Below are 9,968 nucleotides of genomic sequence, written 5' to 3'. Positions count from 1 at the left end.
CCTAGCCCCCCGTCCTTTGTCACCCTGAGTGGTCGTTACTCTCCCCCTCCTCCAGGTCACCGGAGTTGGTGGCCTCACCTGCCCTGTCGGGTGGAGGGGTGCTTACATCTCAGTTTGGCCTGGGGTCTCCAGGGTCCTAAGTCAGGTGGACCTGAGTTCCAGGGCCATTGGCTAACCCTGTGACCAGGGCTGGCACTCTACCTTCCCGAGCCTCAGTTTCTTCGTCTGTGAAATGGGGGGGGAGGATAAAAGGTGACCATAACAGTAAGGAACACACACAGTCAGTGGTCAGTATCTGCTGGGCTTGGGGCTCTTTTAGGGGGTGCTGCAGTGGAGCAGGTCACCTCAATTTGCTGTTTTGAGTTGTCACTACCTGTCTGGATCCTAAGTGCTCTGCAGGTGGGTCCCAGGGTTCTGGGGGACAGGCCCTTCCGGGAGACCTGGTAGGCAGAGCCCAGCTGGCAATCGGGTCACCTGCTTTGCCACCCAGGGCCCTGTCACTGACCCCCTCCCACCTCCTGCACCCCTACCCCCCCACTCCCTGTACCCCCACCCCTCAAATGTGGAGAGGGGTGGGGGAGGCTGAGCCTGAGCCCTGGGGCGGGAGATGGAGCCTGGATGGGCCCCCTGGGTCCCTGGAGGCCTTAGGAACATTGCTGGGAAAAGTAATCTGGGTCTGATTCAGAGGCAAACAGATTGTTCTTTTGATTAAAGCCACAGTGGCTGAGGCCAGAGGAGTGCTGGACCCAGCGCCATCTGGGGGGAGGCCAGGCAGGGGCTGGCTCTCCTCTGCGGGCCCTGAAACTGCAGCCGCCCTGGCCCGGAGTGCTCTGGGGCTGTTCCTGAGGGGCTCAGGCTCACGGGGGTGGTGAGCGGGGCTCCTGGGCACCCTGTCCCATGCTCCTCCTCCTCCTGCCTCCCTAAATCCCTCACCCCCTTTTTGTCGCCTCTCCCGTCCCCCTTGTCATCCCTTTTTTCACTGGATCCTCACAGCCACTCTGCAATAACAGCAACATCAATAACAGTAGCTGCCATTTATAGGGGCTTCCTATGTGCGAGTGCCTGGCCTACAGACCATTCCATTTAATCCCCAGGAGAGCCCTGTGTGGCAGGGCTCACTATTCTTGCTTCACAGACGAGAAAACGGAGGCCCAGAGAGGCTCAAGACCACACAAGGGGCAAGTGAGAGAGCTGGATTCAAACCCGGACCAGCTGGTGCCCCTGGGCGCACACACTGCTCTGCTGGTCCCAGGGGCCAGCCTGACTGCCACCCTTCACGGATGCAGAGAGAGGTGACTCCCTCCCTATTGGGCAGAGGGAGACTCACATTCAGGTCTGCCCAGGCCCCTGGTCAGGCTATTCCCAGGCTGGCAAAGATGCCTCCCACTTCGCAGCACTGCTTGGAGCGAGACCCTCCTCCACCCCCTCCCTGCCACGGAACACCCGAGATGGGAAGGACCTTAAGGAGGAAGGTGTGATCCAGGGGTTTTCAGACACTTATGGCTGTGGAACCCCTTTTTCAAGTGCTTTGTGACCCAGAAGCTTATTTAAAACAGATAAAAATGGAGCTGCCCTCCCTCACCTCCGTGATATCCCCCAAGTCCTCCCAGGTGGGACCATGAGGCACTGAAGGGTTGGTTTGGGGCCTTGTCCAAGGTCATACCGACTCCGTCTAGGACCCAGGCCTCCCCACATCTGCTCTGGGCTAAGACTGGCTTGGGAAGGGGGAAGGTCCAGGTGTAGGGGTCCAGCTGCCACCACTTACCTGCCATTCAGCACCCCTGGCCACCTGTCCCACCTCTGCCACTGCTCCCAGGCGGAGAGCAGCGTCCCGGCCAAGTGTCTCCTGCACCAGCCCGGCTGTCGGTGTCACCTCGGCAGGTGCCAAGCTTCCTGCAATGGAAACCCAGGAAGTGCCCTGGATGAGAACACACGCCCTTTGTCTGCCAGCTCAGAGGGCCTCCTCCCCTCCTCCTGCCCTGCCAGCCCCCACCAGCTTTCTCCCAAGCCACTGGGCAAGGGGGCTCAGTCTTGTGTGAGGGTCATGGCAGCTGAGACCTTGGGTGGCAGGGACTGGGTGGGAGAGAGGTTTGGGGGCAAGGTCCAGGGCAGTGGGGACATTTGCTGCTGTCCAGTCTGCTGGGGACAATGGCACCTGCTGCTCATAGAGGAGGGCTTTGACCCAACAAACACTGGCTGGGCACCTACTCTGTGCTCAGCATAAGTCAAGAAGCCCACGGGAATCAAGTCGGACACAATCAATCCTGTCCCCACGGGACTTACAGGGAGGTGGGGAGAGGGACACATAACGCAAATTAATATAATAATTACCAGTGGTGAAGTGTGCTATGAAGGCATGACCAAGGGGCTGAGACAGAATAAGGGGTGCAGGCGAGGGTCAGGCAGGCCTCTGGAGGGTGACGTTTCTTTGTTTTTTATTATGAAAGTTTTTGTTGTACATTATTGTTTGTCAGTCATCATATAAGTGCATCCCTCCACCCCTTGTGCCCAACCCCCAGCCCCCTTGCCCCAGAGAGTTCTGTCTGTCCGTGCGTTGGTTTATCTTCCACATATGAGTGACATCATGCAGTGTTTGTCTTTCTCTTTCTGGCTTATTTCGCTTAGAGGGTGACATTTAAACTGAGATGAGGAGGAGCTAGCCGTGGGAAGAACAGGCGAGGACATTCCAGGGGGAGGGAGGCAGTAGGGAAAACATGAGCTTTGAGGTCAGACTTAGACTTAACTCCCAGCTCTCTGGAGCTGGCCGTGACCCTGGACTAGTTCCTTCCCGCTCTGAGGCTGTTTCCTCTCCTGTAACATAGGGAAGCTGGACTCGATGCCCTGGAAGGCGGACGGTGAATGCTTTCCTTTGCAGAGCTGCTGGGGACAGAGGCCCTGAAAGGGCGCACCAGGGCCTGGCTTGTAGTTGGCACCCCACCAGGGGTAGCGCTGGCTATTCGCAAGTCGCCTTTGCCTGGGGTCCAGAGCTCCCTGCTCACATGGTCCCTAGGCTCTGCAGCTAGATCTGAGAACAGTGACAAGCCTGGGGAGAGTGCTGTGGAAGAGTCCTCCCCTCCTGGGTCCTGTGATTTTCCTCTGAGGCTTCCTGAGCTGCAGCCCCCAGGGAGCCGGAGACCCTGAGGGAGGGAAGCATCGGTCCAGCTGCCCTTCCTCTTGACTGGCTCCGCTTGGCCAGGTCAGAGCATAACTGGCAGCCCCAGCCTGGGGGCGCCCAGATGTGCAGCTGTAGGAAGTTGTACATCCGGGTTGGAGTAGGGGGGTCTACTGCTTGGCAAAGAGCCTCAGAAGTCCCCCTGGGCCCCCCGTCCTGGCTCTGCCCCTGCCCCTCCCTCTATCCTCCACTCTGCCTGCTGGCAGTCAGGTCAGTTCCACACTGATTTCCTGAGCACCTGCTGTGTGCAGGGCCCTGTGCTAGGGGCTGGGCAGGGGGTGCAGCAGAACAGAGAAGTGGGAGCTCCCCCACACTGTAGCAGGGGCCGGTGGGGGGGCAACACAGATTTGAGGAACATCAGTATCTGAGTGATTTCAGCTCTGCCACTTGCCAGCCTGTTACCTTGGGCAAGCCACTTCTCTCTGTGCCTCAGTTTCCTCTTGTGACCTGGGGGTAGCAGCACCTCCCTGTGGCTTCATTGTGAGGATTGATGGGATGAATGTGGATAAATATGCCTGGTGCTTAGTAGGTGTTCAGAAGTGAGTTCCTTTCCTCTTCCCGTCATACAGGGAACAGAGGTTTTGGGATACTACAGGGAGATGGACAAAGTGCTGAAGGTAAGGAAGAGACTTGGTTCCGCTGGAGAAGCTGAGGGACATCATAGTCCCTGTCAGCTAGCATCACTTTCCCAGATTCTTGTAACAGCACCCAATTTCTGTTTGGGGAACCTCACCACCACTCTCAGTGCCTGGCTAGAACAATTTAGAAAGAGGCAGTATTTTTTCAGGCTGGCAGGATGCAAGCTTGGCACCATTTTTATCACCACTTGGAGCAACACAGAGGACAGCAGAGCAAAGATGATAGAGAAGGAGAGAGAACTAATTTCATCACTTAAGCTGCTGGATCCAGCCATGCCTGAAGTCCTCTCCCTGGACCTCTGGAGCCAATGCATTCTCTTTTCTCTTGCTTTTTCTTCTACCAGTTAAAACTATATTTCTGTTGCTTAAAGCAGAGTCATGATGAAGACTGGTGAGACTTCACGGATCTGTATCACCTCCTTTTCCTGGTAAACTCTGCATTTCTGTCACCACTTTTGAGAAGCGTGCCCTGATTCCCCCAGGCAGGCTTAGGAGCAGTGTCCATCCCGTGGATACATCCCAAGGCTGCTGGGTTGCACCAATATGCTTTCCCCACCAGAATGGGATTAGGGCTGTGTCTTACTACTCTCCGTGTCTCCAGCACCCAGCACAGTGCTTGGCACCTAGGAGGGTCTCAGTTATTCCTACAAAACACACGAAGAGGGAGCCTTAGGGAGCTGCATATGCAAATCACGCGAGAAGTAGTAAAGGGTAGGGAGCCCTTAAGAGTTTGGGGTTTGGAGTCAGACCCACTTGAATTTGGATCTTTGCTCCCCAACTTATTAGCTCTGTGACCTTGAACAAGTCACTTAATCTCTCTGAACCTTGAGTTTTCTCCCAAGGAGATAGAGAAGACCACAATCAGCTCCTCACAAGGTTGTCCTGAAGGTTGGTGGGAGATAGTGCAAAAAAAATTCGTAGCACAGGGTTATGCTGCCTCCCCAGAGAGCTGCCATAGTAACAGCTCTTTGCAAATGAAATGCAGATGTGCTCCTCTTTCTCTGCGGCTCTCTTGCTCCCTCAGGAGCAGTCTGGTGGACACGACAGGGGAGGTGGACCTCTTTATTCCCTTCCTCCCCTGAGATCGGTTCCTCCTTCCCAGTCCCTTACTCAAATGTGTCATCGACCCTTCACATGGGAAGGGCGTGGCCGAGACTGAGTTGCAGTCCCTTCTGGGGGATGGGAGGTGCTAGAGGCCACGGTCAGGCTCTGGGCTAAGTGCCCTGCCTCCAGCATCTGGTTCAGTCCTCCCAACAAACGGCGAAACCGAGACACAGAGAGTAACTGTGCTCAAGGTCACATCCACTAGTAAACTTCATTCAAACCCAGGTAGTCTAGCTCCAAAGCCAAGTTTGTGGGGAAATGTTCAAAACCCAAGGGGGAACTAATTGTGCCACAGTTACAGCCACATGGAGTCCCCCACTCTCAGGCCCCAAGCCTGTGTCCGCTTGGGCCAGGCAGGGCCCAGCCTCCCAGACCTGGCTGTGACAACAATGTCTAGGTCTTTAATCCCCTCCTGGTCCAGGGGCCTGAGCTGGCTCTGGCTGGACCTGCTGTTCCCACGGCCAGGCCATCCGCTTAGCAAATCAGCACAGGCTCCAGAGGGACAGGGGTGGGGGAAAGCGTGGGTGCGCCATGAGGGGGGCTTGAGGCTCAGCGGGCTGGGAGGGCCCCTCCTTGACTCCAGGCCTTGAAGATCAGAGCCCCTTCTGTGGGCAGAGAGGAGGAAATCCTGGTGTCACTCACTTTAGAGGGTCCCCTCACTGATCCCATCCCCCTCCTCTCCCCCATCCCCACTCAGAGCCTCCACTCCTGGCGGCCTCTACCCAACACCCCACCGCACTCTGGCAGTGTCTATCTCTGCACCCCCAATCCCAGAGACCCTCCTTACTGAGGTGTAACGTGGCCTGGACCCTGCCATGGCCCCCAGCGGGCCTCCCCACTTCTCTCTCAGCCGGAGGTGGGTTTACTGCAAAGTTAAGGAAACTTATGCTCAGGCCTCTAACCTGCACAGGCCCCTGTGAAAGATAGGGTTCCTGGGAGTTATGAAGCATTCTAGGAGGGAGCGCAGCCAGGTTACACACAGGAAGCGTTTTCCATTAAGTGTTCCTGGCAAACCGCCCAGAAAGATGTCGGCAGAATGGACCCAGATCTCCAGGGCTCCAGCACTGCGTCGTGCTTTCCTTTCTCGTTCTCAATCAGTATCCACTTGCATGTGAATTTGTATGGAGACCCTTAAAATTGCACAGGCCCTGCTCTTATCCCTCACAGTCCATTCTCCACTCCGGCCTGACCATTGTGCTAAAGCAGCACGTGATCATTGCAGGCCCCGAGCACGGCCCATCTGTGGCCCCGGCTGCTCTCGGGGAAAACGCCAGCCCCCTCCTGTGGCCTTGGGTGATTCGGCCCCAGCCCACCTCTGTGACAGTATCTCCCACCACTGTGCCCCCCACCCCTTCTTCTCCAGCCGTGCTGACCCTTCCTCAGTCCCTCAGGCCTCGTGGGAGCCTTAAGACCTGCGGGGCTTCAGCACCATCCCTTGGCCTGGGAACTCCCCTCAGCCTTCAGGGTTCTGTTTCAACAGCTCTTTCTCAGCGAGACTTCCCTGACCCCAGACCATGTCACCCACCTCACAACACTTGGACCTGCCATCAACGCTGACCACACCGTGTGAGGTGACCCTGCTCTGCCCCTGAGGCCCCCCCGTCTCATTCACCCAGTTGTTTTGGCCTGAACGACACTAAGAGCTCCCCCGATTCCTCTCGTTCTCTCAAGCCCACATCTAATTGATTAGGAAATCCTATCAACTCTTCAAAATACACAATTCTTCCAGAATCCAGCCACTTCTGGTCATCTCCTCACTACCTCCTTGGCCCAAGCCTCCGTCATCTCACTGGGGTCTTCCAAATGCTTCCAAACTGGTTTCCTGTTTCTACACTGTCTATTTGAAAAACAGCAAGGAGAGGAATCCTTTACAAACGGGAGTCAGATTATGTCACCTCCTTGTGCAGACCCTCCGCTGGCTGCCCATCACAGGGAAATGACGTCCTAACTCTCGCCGTGGCCCTGAGTCCCTGCCCACCTCCGGGACCTCATTCCTGCCACTCCCTCTTCTCTATGATGCTCCAGCCATGCTAAATTTCCTGCTGTTCCTAAAATATTCCCAGCTTATTCCCACCTCAGGGCCTTTGCCTGTGCTGTTTACTCAGCCCGGCATGTTCCTCCCCCAGCTTTTTGCTCCCTCAGCCTGTTCAGAAGAATGGGCTCCAAGAAGCCCTCTGTGGAAGGCAGCTTCTGAAATGGGCTCCAAGGATCCCCGCCTTCTGCCATGTCCTTGTCTCATCCCTTCCTCTCAAGGGTGGGCTGGACCCAGCGACTGGCTTCTTTTTTTTTTTATAATTTTATTTATTTATTTTTTTCCCCCAAAGCCCCAGTAGATAGTTGTGTGTCATAGCTGCACATCCTTCTAGTTGCTGCATGTGGGATGCGGCCTCAGCATGGCTGGAGAAGCGGTGCGTCGGTGCGAGCCGGGGATCCCAACCCGGGCCGCCAGCAGTGGAGCGCGCGCACTTAACCGCTAAGCCACGGGGCCGGCCCTGCGACTGGCTTCTAAGCAATAGATTACAGCAAAAACAGTGGGATGTCGCTTTTAACATCAAGTTACAAAGACTGTGACTTCTGTCCTGCTCATCTTCTCTCTCTCCCCCTCACCTGCTCTGAGGGAAGCCAGCTGCCATGTTGTGAGCTGCCCTGTGGAGAGACCCAGGTGGAGGGACAGCTGAGGGAGGCCCCCGGCCAACAGCCAGAGGGGAACTGAGGGCCTCGGTCCAACAGCCCGTGAGACACTGAATCCTGGCCACAGCCACGTGCGTGAGCTTGGAAATGGATTCTCCCCCGGTCAAGCCTTAAGATGACACCATAGCCTCAGCCCACACCTCGACAGTGGCCTGTGAGACACCTTGAGCCAGAGGAGCCAGCTAAGCGGCCCCCGGATTCCCAGCCCACAGGCAAGTGAGACCATAAGCGGCTATGTTTTGGGGTCATCTGTTACGCAGCTGTAGGTAACAGATACACCCTCCTGAGCCCCCTGGCCCCTGTCACTCTCTCTTCTTACCCAGCTTAATTTTCTCTGCAGAACCAATGGCCACTTGTGCATCTCGCTCATCCCCAGAGCCTGGCCCTGAGCCTGGCCCCACGCAGATGCTCAGTGATTACTTGTGAATGAACGAATCGGGAAAGGAATGCAGGACATCCTGAGGGACAATGCCATAGCTCAGAAAAGCCACAAGTAGGGGACTCAGGAGGGAGGAGGCTGGCTCACCCCAATCCTAGCTGCCCCAGAGGTCACTGTCCCCCCTTAGCAGGGATGGGGGGCCCTAGTCTCCTGCCTCTTCAGGAGGTTGGGGCCCAGGGTTCGGGCTCTCACGGTCTCTGCGGGAGAAGAAGTCGGAGCTTCACGCCCTGGTCCCAGACCATGCCTTTCGGATTTCTTCCACTCTCTGGACTTTGGGCCTGTTTTTCTTTGTTTGCTATGGAGATGTGCTGAATACCTCACTTAGAGTGATCTAATTTTTATACCCGTGTCAGATTGTCACAAAAATAGTTTAATAGATAAGAAAAGACTCCTATTCCAGCCCACGTGGTCCAATTTTTGTTTGGAAAATGGTCCCTGTGTCCATAAAAAGGAAAGGACTGCCAAGTCCAATCCCCTCCCAGCCCTGTCCCCACCGGGTCCCAGGCTGTGCTGGGGGCTGGGAGGCTGGGGAACCATCCAGCAAAAACATCGGGCCTGAGTTGGAACCCGGTGCCCAGTCTGGGTCTGGCAAAGGGCTGGCCCTGTGCCCACCTATCTGAGCCATTTCCTCCCACACTGGGGCAAGTTTCCTGCCCAGAGGGAACCGGACACACTCCCAGGCAGAGGGGGGCTGGGTCCTGTAGGGTCCTGGGTCCCGGGGGAGGGGGCATCCACAGGCATTTCCCCCACCTCAGCTGCCCTCCCCCCTGAGAGCAGGGGATCAGCGGTTGGGTTAGAGCTGTCCATTGGGTGTGCATTCCTGGAGGAATGAGCTGACACCTCCCCACCCAGCCTTAGGGCCAGTCTGCCCCTGTGTCCCAGGTGTGCCCCAGGGTGGAGAGTGGAGAATCCTAGGCCAGCCCCTGCCTGCTCTGAAGCAGTAGCCTTTGGGTGACCGTGGTGGCCTTTGCTGAGAGGCAGGGACCCATCAGAGCCTGGAATCCTCCAAGTCCCTTCTCCAGGCCTCACCTCCTCCCTGGTGCCCCCCTGCCACTCCCAGACAGCCTGACCCTCACAACCCCTTGGAAGCCCCCTGGCTGGGGGTCTCCTTGCCCTGTGGGGCCCCTCTTGGGAAAGGGCCCTGAGTTGGGGCCCTCAATCCCTATAGAACCAAACTGCCCTGTGGGCTGGGTTCCTGGGCCAGGAGAACATGGCTGTGACGGAGCCTCGGGCCACCCTGCTCAAAAGGTGGCCGGAACCACATTCCAGGACCTGCCGGGAATGGACCTGCCATCGTTTTCATGCCCACCTCTGTTAGCGCCCTTGGCCCCAGTTCTTCAACAAGAAGAGGGTAGCAGGGAACATGCAAAGTACTTGAGCTCTGGGGTCAGGCCACCTGGATTCACATCCTGACTTCGCCACTAACTAGCTGTGTGCCCTTGAGCAAGTCACTTAACCTCTCTGAGCCTTAGTTTCTGAATCTGTAAAAAGGGTTAGTAGTACCTGCCGCTTGGGGCTGATGTCAAAATAAAGTGAGATAATAAAAGTGCTCAGCACAGTGCCCGGCACATGGTAAGCGTCCAATACATGGTAGCTGTTCTTCTGACAGGCTCAGAGAGGGGCAGCGGCCTAGCCAAGGGCACACAGCAGGTAAGCAGAGGAGCTGGTACCCAACCTTTTTCTATACACTCTGAGGCCTCCTGAGCTGGGTCCTGCAGGGGACACAAGGCTGAAAGGGGCTGACATGGGAAGGATCCTCATGGTCTTAGACAAGTCAGGGTCAGGGGCTGGGGACCCAAGGGCACCGACAGACGCCGTCCCTGCGTCGTGCTCCCTTCAGCTGTTTCTCAGCCTAGGATGGGACAGGACACCGACACCGTCCACCCAAGACTGCAAGTGGGTGCTAGACCGTGTGTCCATCTAC

The 9,968-nt window shown here is 56.6% G+C and overlaps 1 long non-coding RNA gene across 1 annotated transcript; it reads left to right on the top strand.

The window, feature by feature from the left end:
* Positions 1–32: 32 nt before the first annotated feature.
* LOC131412853 (uncharacterized) lies at positions 33–2,589 on the top strand. The gene is made up of 2 exons (XR_009221860.1): positions 33–287; positions 1,095–2,589. It is a non-coding gene; the product is annotated as an uncharacterized LOC131412853 (long non-coding RNA).
* Positions 2,590–9,968: the final 7,379 nt, after the last annotated feature.

The sequence above is a fragment of the Diceros bicornis genome, chromosome 13, assembly GCF_020826845.1.
Source record: "Diceros bicornis minor isolate mBicDic1 chromosome 13, mDicBic1.mat.cur, whole genome shotgun sequence".
NCBI lineage: Eukaryota > Metazoa > Chordata > Mammalia > Perissodactyla > Rhinocerotidae > Diceros > Diceros bicornis.
This window is presented reverse-complemented; position numbering and strand designations above follow the sequence as displayed.